Below are 12123 nucleotides of genomic sequence, written 5' to 3'. Positions count from 1 at the left end.
AGATGAAGGCAAGAGAAAAGAAACAAGCTTGAAAAGCAAGTTCATGTTCACAGCTGAACATGAACTGTGTACATGTTCAACACTCCCATGGGAGACCCTGTCTCTGCAAACTCTTACTTAGCAAACAAGTATTTCACTTGAAAAATGCAAGAAATTTGGACAGTATAAGGAGATGCATGATTTCGGGAAGAGAGGGAAGCTAAGAGAGTCTAAGCAGCATTGAAAAATACTGGGCCCAAACTAAAAAAGGTAATTTAACAGAAATAGTATCTCTTGGAGAAAAAAAGAAAAAGTGTACAGACTGATCACATCAATGATCCAGCCATCTGTAACATACCTTCTCCAACACAGATGAGACAAGTACAAGAACACCTTGAGATCCTGGACTACAAAAAATCACCATCCATAATTCAACTGTCTAAACAACAAGCTTGTGAAGTGTCCAGTGGACATAATAAATACCTTTTAGAGTCTGAACAACAGAATACAGAGCTCTAAAACTGAGTGACTTGAACAGCAGGTGGAAAACACAGTCACTCACAGACATTCTGAAGGATGGTATTGGCAGAGTTGTTTTACAATCGCGTGGCCAAAACTAGAAACCAGAGAGTTCTCCACTGCTCTGCAGGTGTTATTAAAAAAAAAAAAAAAAAAAAAAAAAAAAAACAAACCAAGAAAAACCCCACCAAAAAAACCCCAAAACCTTTGCTTCTATCTACTCATCTGAGAAAGGCAGCTGTTCACACAGCAAGGGCACCAAAAGGTTCACGCGCTGCGTGCAGCCCATGTTAACTGAAACAAACCACAAAACTGCCGTCGCTTCTGAAGGGCCTGGCAAACCTCATTTTACCACAGAAATACAGGGCTTATTTTTCTGCTTCAGATGTACAATTTTCAAATTGAATGCAAACCTCAGAAAGACTCAGTTGTTGCAGATACACTCTAAAGAATTAGAAATACACTGTGAAGAACAAACAAGACATCAAACTAGATATCAATCAGATAAAAGAGAAAAACCAAAACAACTGCTGCAAGTCAGGTTTCATGAGAATTCTGATTTTGAAAGCTACTGCTAAGGTACAACCTTGTAGACTTTTGGCCCTATTTTCAGCTCAAAGAAATAATCTCATAATCTGAAAAGAAACAAAAAAGAATATACTTGAAGACATGAAGGTAGCTAACTTTGAGGTACCATGGTATTCTAAAAGTACAAATGAAGCTTTTTTGGAGTTTAAGAAATCTAAGACAAACAGTTACCAGGATGAAGATGGTAAGGTTTGTTGCATCCAACAAGAAAATCAAAAGAGTAATTTACTGATAGTGCTCTTTTTGTTGATTTTTTTTTCTGGTGTAGTGTCCACATCCCCAGATCCAAATCCTGCTCTTCTTCAGTCTTCCTAAGAAGCTGCTCCCAGTCTGAGAGTCTGAAATTAATGGAGAGGGGACATGAGGTAGGCAGGGTGGACCCTCTGGGCTCAGTTCAGGTGCCTCACTGGACGTACACAGAGCACGTGCAGATTTACACATTAGCCTTGCAGAAATCTCCACCAGGCCTGTTAGGTTTTCCAAAGTGTTGTAACCCAGAGTCTTCAAAAGATGTCTCTTCAAATACTCCTTTTTCATTAGCAGCAAAAATTTACTTTCTATTCTTTTTTATCTTCCCTCATCCTGAGAAGAGTTTGGACTGAAGTACATCTGCTGGAAAGCACCTGATGAGAACGGCAAGCCCAAAGCACACCAGCAGCAAGAAGAAGGTCAACCCAAACTGCTGTACCTCAGCACAGTTCCTTCCAGCCAAAACCACCCTAGAGAATAAAATGTCCAGCCTGCTTGCAAAAAACATTTCTCTTTACAAGCAGTTGCAATGCAAAACAGTGTGGTGTAGAGGGAAGGAAACCTTTTATAAAAAAAAGATTGACTTCTGGAATTTATTTAGGTCAACACCAGTGGGACTTTCTCAGAGGGAAGGAAACTTTTTGTGAGCTAAATGTTTACCTTCTTTGTGGGAGCAGCAAATTAGGTGTTTACTCCTTCAAGCAGCAACAGAAGCCAATACACCTGTTCCTTCCAGATTGTCCCTGCTTTTTTTGGCATGCAGTACCCTGAAAATGGCTCCAGTGATTGCCACAGGAGGGCCAGGCAGTTTGATAAAACAGGTTGAACCGTTTGTTTCTTAAGTACTAAAAAACACCAGAATAGTCAATGGTTGTGCTGGCTAAGAGAATATAATGCTTATTGCTGCATTTTATTATTTCTGGCACCAGTCCCACAGAATATTGAAATTAGACTAAAATAAAACCTGATGAAATGTGTGTAAAAACAAACATGCCACATATATTTATGAAAAAGCCTTAAATCCTATATGGCTGTGCCTTTCCTCATGGGGTGAGGGATGGGATCAGAGAGATGTTATCCATGCCCTGTGAACCACCCAGCCCCAGTTCCTACCCCTGGGAAGGACAGGGTGACTGGAAGGGCATCTAAAATCCCATCCCTCATCTGCCAAGTGCAAACTTGTGCCCCATTCCCACAAAAAACAACAGGGAAGGACTGAGGGGTGGAGACAGTGTAAGTGTGAAACCCCAATTGAGCATTTGCATTTCTCTGGTAGCACCTTGCATCAGCTGCCACCAAGTCACCACAGCCTGGTAGGTGACATTCAGTATATTTATGTATATGGAAAGCCACAGCTGGATTCAAACAAATTTTTCTACAAAAGTGATAGGCTGAGAGCAGAGAACATTAAAACTTAGGGGTTAGTTCAGAGTCCTGTGAAAAAAATCATTGTTTTTCTCAGTATCAGTCCAAAAATGTCTTCAGTGTCAGAAATGGTGCTGGGTTATACAGGCAACCCAGCTCAGCCCTGGCCAACAAATCTGCAGAGTAAAGACACAGATTTAAAAATATAAAGGGTTTATGTAAAGGCGCCAGACTGAAAGGTGAATTGAAATTCCCTTTTGACCCTACACCCATCACACACCTTCTAATCCCTTTGGAGTGCCAAGTGCCTCAGCCCTGGGAGGTGCAAAATGGTGCCTCATCCTCTGGGCACATCAGCACTTGATGGAGGTACAGCACTGGCCCTGCCACAGCCAACACCCTGCACAGAGAAACAGCTTATACCAGCAAAAAAAAGTTGTTTTGCTGGTAGGAATTAAACCACTTTGCCGAACAGATTACATTATAACAACAAAAAGGCCTTTTGATGGTAGGACTGAACTCACAGTAGGGATTTTACAGTTGTAATTATGCTCTTGCCATGACAGCAAAACTTTTTTAAGCATAGACCAACTCCCTACATTTTTATCTTTTCAGTTTAAAAGGTTACACAGAGGCAGAAGTTATGAAATTGTTTGGTACCTGGCATGGGGAACTGTGCTAGCCCCCTAGAAAGCAATTCATCTTGCAAAGGAGAAGGCTCCTGAGAGCAACTTCCCAAAGGAACCACAGTGATACAACAGCTCTGGAGGTGTGCCAGGGGACTTGAACTTGTGGTCCTAGGGGTTTGCAGGTGTACTCTGCTTGCAAATATTTTTTTTTTTTTAAATAAGACTTTGGTTGGTACTCTTTTTTTACCGCACCTCTTTGAAATGTTTGCATCTACTGTGTGTATAAATCTCAGGGGGTGGGGGGTATTAATTCTAGGGAAGAGATTCTGCAGTGATGAAATGGTGTGCATATGCAGATCAAATCAAATTATAATCCTTTGAGAAAATCTGATGTGCAAGTGCTCTCTATTCTGGATGTGCCAATTCAATGGCATACACGCTTTTTATATATAATGTAATGCAAGAATAAGAAACTTAAGACACATTTAAAGAGGGAAAAAAGGGTGGAGCTCCTTGGCAGCAGCTCTAATCCCTTTGAAGGCTCTGGCATCTGCTGAGTCAGGCACTCCCTCCCTATGTTTTAGTTTACAATCAGCCACTGAGTCACAGCAAGTTCCTGACTTCCCTGTTGGAACTACACTGTCATGAACTACAGTTGCATATTTTTAGGGATTGGATCCTTTTATTTAATATCTTTGTTTTTGTTGTTGTTGCTCAATTCTAAATAAACAAATATTGAATAAATAAATTTTTAAAAAAGAGATCTGAGTTCTGAGCTCTCAGCTCTGAGTACAGCTGCAAGAGACTTGTTCTCATAAATGCTGTCCTCGAGCCACAAAGCACACTGCATTCTTTGGGAAGTCCTTGGAGCTGGAGAAGCATTTTGGAGAGCAGCCATCGGATCCTCACATGAAGCATCTGGAGGTAGGATTGCACTAGCAGAGCTCTCTGCCCTGCTGGATAGACCATGCTCCTCAGCAGCAGACTAATTAGCCAGGGTGGAGACCCATTCTGATATAAATCCGTGCTAGCCTGGATGTCTTTCTACAGTGCTTCCCAGCGCCACGCAGACACGGGGATGTGGCCTGGAGCCAGCCACCAATCCTGCCTTATTTCCTCATACAAAAATTGAAGATGCAGTCTGCCTGCCAGCAGAAACTCCCATTGTGAAACTGAGTTTGCTGATATTTGCAAAGCATTTAAAGGTGTGTCTTAGTGGGAAAAAGTGTCTGAACTCCAGGTAGGTCATAGGAGTAAACCTGTTTCTGATTTTAGCAGACAAAACAGCAGTGAGCAGCATTTCACATGCATAGAGTTGAGCTAGGATTCCTCTTTAATCAAGTTAAGTCAGGTTTCATTCCTGCCCCTGCCAATTATTTAAATCCCATCTACCCACAAAAGCCTCCAACCCTGCTGTGGTGGAGCTGTTGACTCACATTGTCTCTCAGTCGGGGTTACAATACACTGACCTGCAGTCATCACCGGCATGGATAGGGAGTAGCTCCATGGGAATGTCAGTGTATCCTCTGGCACACCCCTGGGCTGCCAGGGCACGTGCCAAGCCCCCAGAGAGATCCCAGAGAAGTTTCCTGGGAAGAATTAACATAGTGGGTCAGGCAGGAACTTCTCCAGCCATCAGTGGACGTGCCACTAGAAACCTCAGGAGAGCGTGATGCAGGTAAAGCCCCTGGAGCACCTGGGTTACCCAAGAGGCATCATGATGAACCTTCAGCTTGTCCAGTGCCAGGAGATTAGCTGTAGGCAATTCTGCATCAAAATATGCTCTGCATTAACCCATGCAAGGGAACTGAAACCATGACCCTGTCTCTGTGCTTCGTGAGAACATTAGAGGGGAAATGCTGAGAAAATGCAATGTGACTGTTCATGGAAGAATGATTTCTGTCTTTTCTTCAAAATGTTTCTTGAGTTTAATAGAAGCATCAACAAACTTATCTATTAAGATCTCCTTTGCTCATCAGCAGTGCTTCTATCTCTAGGCAAAACTTGATATCTGCTTAACAGTGCAGAGCAAATTTATAGGACAGCTTAAGGTAGGAAATAATGAATTCCACTTCAGCAACTGATAGCACATAATTGTGTGTAGCTACAGTTTGTCACACTGAAATTCATGATAATATGTAAGCTCTGGGGTTCAGTTCTTATTTGCCTCTTATTGTTTAAAGAAATAGAAAAATTAGAATTATTAAAAAATGGATATAAGTTACATTAATTAGGTCACTTCCAGTTCACTGAGATTTTCCTTTACTTTTTAAAATGTACTCTTGACCTGTATTTTTTTTAAAGTAATTTTGTCTGCTTCATTCCCATTTTTCTCCCACGCTCTTTCTGGTTTATTTTATTTCCATGTACATTACATGAAAACTATCCATTTCTTTCATCACATTATTTTCTACAACTTTTCAACGTTTCTTCAGCTTTAGAAACATTACAGAATGTCTAAAGAAAATGAAAAATATGTATGTTTAAAAGTCTCTAAATTTTAAACTTGTAAGTAATGCCTTTTAATGATAGAAAAGCTTAAAGGAAGAGAGTGAAATTTATAAAAGCTAATATTTTACCACCAGTTTTATATTTCAATTATAATCCCTTAAATATTAAAAAGCCCAGCATTTCATTTAAGGTTTTGAAGTATAAAACCACATACTTTCATTGGAAAAAAAAATCTGAAGGAAAGAATAGAACCTAGTCTGAAAACAGTGACTTTTATTGCTGAAGGAATAGAAATTAAAAGCAGTCATGTTTACCGAGGAGCTGACTGTAAGGGGGCAAGGTCATAATTTGCACGTAATTACAGGTTTGCACTATCGTTTAACCACTACTGAGATGAATATGTTTTTCTTCCTTCCCTCTTCCTGTGCAGAAGTAGTGTTCAGCACACTTCTTATGCATTAGATGTTCTTGTGCAAATCACTGCTTTCTGTGGCTTGTGATTCAATAGCAAACACTGCTGTCACAAACAAGGTCTGCATCTAGAGATAGCTCCGTATTTTTGATAATATTTTCAGTTAGTAAGAATGTACCATCAGCACACAAGACATGCATGCTATGACAAACAAACATGAGAATATTGTTGACTAGAGTAAACCAGGAATATTTTACATATGGGGTGTGTCTGCCTTAGAATAGTACATACAGTCACACCAGACTCCTTTGCATCAATTCACACAGAAAGTATCCACCCAAGTATTCTGGGTGAGCCTATAAATAATACTGTTTCCCAAGGCTGAGAAATATATGCTTCTTGGATAACTTTTAAGGAATTTGATTTTCAGAACTGGCCGAGGTTTTGCTTCCTTTTGTAAGTGCCCACTTTGAAAATGTAGAGTGTCCAGGAAGAGGTGAGCATCCCCACTATGGGAACCAGTCCTCAGCAGAGGAAGACATCAGGTGCCAAGAAACAAAGGGGCCCAAAGTCACTGCACATGTAGTTTGACCTTTATATCAAAGCTATTTTAAAAACAACAAGATTTGTTTCAGCATTTGATGGTGGTATACCAGACACTGCAGCTAGAATAAAGCCATACGCACTGATACCAGTGATTGTGTGCCCAAGGGAGAGCTACTGCCAGCCACCTAATTCAGTGGCAGCCCTTCCTGCCATCTTATCCATGATGGTCTGTTGACAATTATTTCATGGATGATCCATTGTGCTGCAACAAGCTTGAAAAATAATGACAGAATGCTTGCTCCCTCCCTGATATCTTCAACCTTTGTTGCAAACTCTTATTTTCAAGGGAAGTGCAAGATTTGGAAATGGACATGGGACTGTATCTGCTCCTCTTTGGCAGTCTGTGTGGTAGTCCTGATATGACACCAAAGTCTGAGCTCCATATTCTAAGCTTCATATTCTAAAATACACAGGAAAGGTAGTTTGCCTGGGCAATGGTCAATTGGTTAACCCAATCTTCTTGGCTTAACAGTCAAAATTTTAATCACTCCTCCAACTTGCCTTTACACAGAATTTCTAGAGACAGGATGAGTTCCAAGCTGGGACGGAATAAATTTCCAATTTTTCCACAAGACAGAACACTATTCTCTCCCTGGCTCTGAGAAGCTGATTGTGGGTGAGCGGGTGCAACCCTCCCATTCTTCTCCAGCTGCCTGTGCCAAGGGCAGAGTACTGTGGGGGTTATTCACACAGTGCACTCCAGAGCATCTCCCTGCACACAGGCTGGTGAGATAGGAGGGTGGGTGACTATTCATAGAATCACAGAGTTATTGAGGTTGAAAAGGACCTCTAAGATCCTCAAGTCCAACTGCTAACCCAGCACTGCCAAGTCCTCCATTAAACCATGTCCCTGAGCACCACAGCTGTACCTCTTTCAAATACCTCCAGGGATGGTGACTCCACCACTTCCCTGGGCAGTCTGTTCCAATGCTTGACAACCCTCTCAGTGAAGACATTTCCCCAAATATCTAATCAGATGGTCCTGTTGTTCAGCTTGAGGACCTATCACTTTTTATCTGAGAGGAGATCAAGCCCCACCTCACTACAGCTTCCTCTCAGGTACTTGTAGAGAGCAATAAGGTCCCACCCTGAGCCTCCTTTTCCCAAGGTTAAAAAAACCCAGATGCCCCAGCTGCTCCCTGTAGGAACTGTGCTCCAGACCCTTCACCCACTCCACTGCACTTCTCTGGACTCCCTCCAGCACTGCAGTGTCTAAGTAGGTCCCCTTGTCATAGAAGGAGATCAGGTTGGTCCAGCAGGACCTGCCTTTTGTTAACACACACTGGCTGGGCCTGATTCCCTGGTTGTCCAGATCCTTAATGCTGGAAAGGCATAAGGAAAGGCTTGTGCAACCTTAATTCAGCCCTCTTCTAATCTTCAATTACAAAATCACATACTGTATTTTCCATGGGGCCCTGCCTCATTCCGTTCACGGAATAGCTAGTGTTCACTTAATGAGCAACTATTCAATATTTTATTTTCTTCTCACTCAGTGTGTTGCCCTAGGCATGATTTACTAGATGTAATTCAAACCTAGCTGTGCAGCCAAAATTATTAATTTCAGAGCAGCTTTTTTTTTTCTTTGATACTCATCCTCACAGCACTCCTGAGTGCTACACAAACAGTAAATAGTATATTTTCATAATACCACAGTGAAGGTGTTTTCATAATACCCCAGTGTGATTAAATGGGGAGGAGAGCTGGTGCATAGAAAAGGCAGAGAAATACAGAGGAGACATTACAATCCAAAGAATCAAAAATTTGTAACACTCTCTTGACAATTTGAGTTCTGACTTTTGAAAATTCTTAATATAATTCCAGTTGAGTCAACCTGTATCCATCAGTGCTCAGAGATGGAGGAGACCTTCTAAGCCATAGACTGGTTCCCTCTTATCACAGGCAGCTTTTTAATAATCTTATCAAATTGGACTGAATAAGAATTGGGTTTCTTGGATTCCTATTAAAAAGCTGAGAACTCACTCCTCTGATAGTTAGAAACCCTTTTCTAATTTCCAGCCTAAATTTATTCATAGCCAGATTGCACTCATTTGTTCTTAGGCCAACATTGTCCTTCACCTTAAATAGTTCCTCTCCCTCTCTGGCATTTGCCTCTGCTGATAAATTTAGAGTGAGCAATCACATCTTCTTCTCTCTCGGCATTTGTCTTGAGGAGCTAAATGAGCTACACTCCCTAAGCTGTCTCTCTCAAATTAAGCTGCCAGGTCCCCTGCTCATCCAGGGAAGTGTTTTCCATACTTGCTTCAGCTTGCACTTATCTGCTCTGGGCATGGCTGACCAGGCTTGTAGGCAGCACCAGACCTGCCTGTATTCACCCAGAGGAGGGTCAAGAGGCAAAAGGGTAACTGCTGGTAACCAAATGAGTTAAAAGGAGTTCTGTGTCTGGCCTGGAAATGGTGTGTCTCAGAATCAGCCTGGGATTTCCACAGCTACAGCACATCAGGAGCACCACAATGACTGAGGTCTACCAGCATGTCCCAGTTATGATCCTTTTTACTTTCCAACAAAAAGTCTCAGCACTGGTTGAAAGAATGCATGTATTTTGTACCACTGAATTTCATCTTGCTGCTTTCCAGCCAGTGCTCTGGACCATCACTGCACGCCTCTGCTCCAGTATCCCAGTCCCAGCCCAGATGCTGATGAAATGTCAGTGTCTGACTCCATTGACAGATTAGTGAATGTAGTACACTAAACCTGTACACACAGGTATATACAAAGTTGTTTTTTGAATCTGTCTGCTGTTGAGATAAATTTTAAAGAACTAACCAGGAAAAAAAAAAAAATCAGAGCAACTATTAGAAAACCACACAGGTTGGCTATGAAAACTCAGAGCATTAGACACCCCGATTTGATACCTTTTGAAAAATTCTTCTACTCAGTGGCTGTCAAATGTTGGTCACCTATTTGACATGAAATGAATTATATTTTGATTTCTGAGAAGATTATACTCCATTAAATCTAAATCTGCTTCAATTATGACATATATGCACCTTTTGGGGATTCATGTGTTTTTCTTTAAGGTGTGAATTGATTTATGCAAGGCCATTTGTAGTAATTTTTTTCAGGCAAACATCTATCTAATAATCACATACTAAAACACCTGGTAAATAATGACCAGACCAATTGAACACAACTGGAGAAACATAATACAAATTTGACAGCAAAAAAAAGAATGTATAGGAAAGAAATCCAAGGAGAATAAAAGCAATGTAGTAAGCGTGTGACACGTCAACTTAGCTGAAATAAATCACTTCCAGTTGCACAGACTGCTTGTTTTTCTGGCTAAAAAATCTGCATATTTCAAGCAGAATACAGCAAGGAGGAGTAGGCTCCCTACCCACCAGACCACAACCCAAACCTGGGGGAGTGGCCACAGCAGGTGATGGTAGAAGTCACTGGGCAGCTGATAACAGAAGACTGACAACCGTGAGACCATGTCAGACTTTGTGTCACCGTCCTCTCCACAGATAATAGCTCTGGACAAGCTGAGGGGACCCAGAGGCATATGCTGTCAGATTTAAGCCACTTTATGGATGCTCTTGGGTGTATACTGCCTGCAAAATGCTCCAGAGACTGGTGTAGGCAAGAAAAAATTTCCAAGCCAACAAATTATGGTGATTTCAGGATAACTTAGATAACCTCCAAGGTGTAGGAAGAATCAGATTTGAGCTGGAATGATCCAGAGGCATTGAATAAACACTATGCCTCTCTGACCTCAGGAGGGCTCAGCCCAGATACATAGAAAAAGTTGCAAAATACCCTTTGGAAAGTCATAACCTAAATTCATGGAGACATAAAACAAGGAAGAGGTAATACATTAAGATTTCTGTGAAAAGGGTGCATTGTCACATGTACTTGGGGAAAGAGAGAAGACTTTCTAGCATGCAGGAGAAGAGAAGCAATAGCCATAAGAAAGGCTTGGGCAGAGCAGAGGGCAGGTACAAGCATGTAGGCACTGGTGAGAGAAGAGGTGCAGGAAGGAGCAATGTTGATGCAGGCACTGCAGGTGGGAGGAGGCAAGACATGCACTGGAGCAGGGCATTGGAGAGGGGGGACCCTCTCCTTATGGCTCCTGCACTGCTCCCTGGGAGTGGCCCAGTCTTCATTACCCAGTGGAGTTAATTTTGCTGCCTCTGTGAACACAAACCAAGCAGATCCACCGAGCTCTCTTAAAGCAGACAGCTCACCTGCACAAAGGCTTGCACGGCTTCACTGGAGCAGCTTTTCTAAACTGCTGCTGCTGGGCAGACGGGGCCTGGGGAGGTGAGCAGGGAGAACATTTGGTCCCGTGCTACATCAGTGTGTCTGACAGAAGTGTATTTAGTCTCTTCCCAGTGAATAACACCTATTTTGGGGGCAGAAAAAACCCCAACTGTCTGACAAAGCCACACTTCGAATGCCCCTTATTCTTCCTTGAGAAGTATCTTCAGCTGTGAATACGTGTATATACTCTAATGACAGTCAGCTGTCACGTCTGTAAACATACATTTACCTCCCATTAAGGGTTATTTGCCCCTTTTTGTGACCTTTCACCAGCTTTCCATACCCTGGCCATGTGGCACAGATGGTATAATCCTGTCAGGCTAAGGCAGGTGACAGTGCTGCTCAGTGTTTAGTAATCAGTGACTGTAATTAGCCAGACTGGACGCAGGCTCAGATAATAGGGCAGTCAAACAGCTGCCAGTCATGAGGCTTTTCCTGTGGACTGCAGGGGATGGAAGCGAGGATGATATAAATAGGCCATGCATTTTTTCCAATACACTTTGTACAGAAACTGTGATAATGTTATATATGGTATTTTTCATTTAAAAAAATTCTTTCCAGAGTGACCAATAAAGTGTGTTCCGTATCATGAGGAGTTTTTAGTTGGTTTTTAAACCTGATGGAAGTGTCTGGAGAGTGTTAGCAGCAAGAGAGCTTTTTCCTATTTGGAGACTGTCTTGTCATGTTTTCCTTACACAGATATGTTCACACACACACAAAAAGTGAATAGATGAAGTGCTCCAGGCTCCTGATCCTTAAAGCAACTCCTTTAACACAGAAAAGTGCTGTCACAAAGCTTCTACTTGTTTGCATTGAGAGATCAGTATTTAGTTAAATAAAATGAAACTTAGTTTAGTGAAAATAAAGAAAAACATAATTAAAGAGATATTATTTAAAAAAATGAGGGTATTGAAACTTTTTACTGGTTTTAGTTCTTCTTAGAGATCTCAGAGACGTCCTCATTTCTGATTTTGTGTTACACTACACATTCAGATGATACATAGGCTGCACATGCTGTATTTAAGAGAAGCAAGCAGTGTGCTG

Source organism: Passer domesticus, chromosome 4 (assembly GCF_036417665.1).
Source record: "Passer domesticus isolate bPasDom1 chromosome 4, bPasDom1.hap1, whole genome shotgun sequence".
Classification (NCBI taxonomy): Eukaryota; Metazoa; Chordata; class Aves; order Passeriformes; family Passeridae; genus Passer; species Passer domesticus.
The sequence above is the reverse complement of the archived record's forward strand: the minus strand, read 5'-3'. Positions refer to the sequence as shown.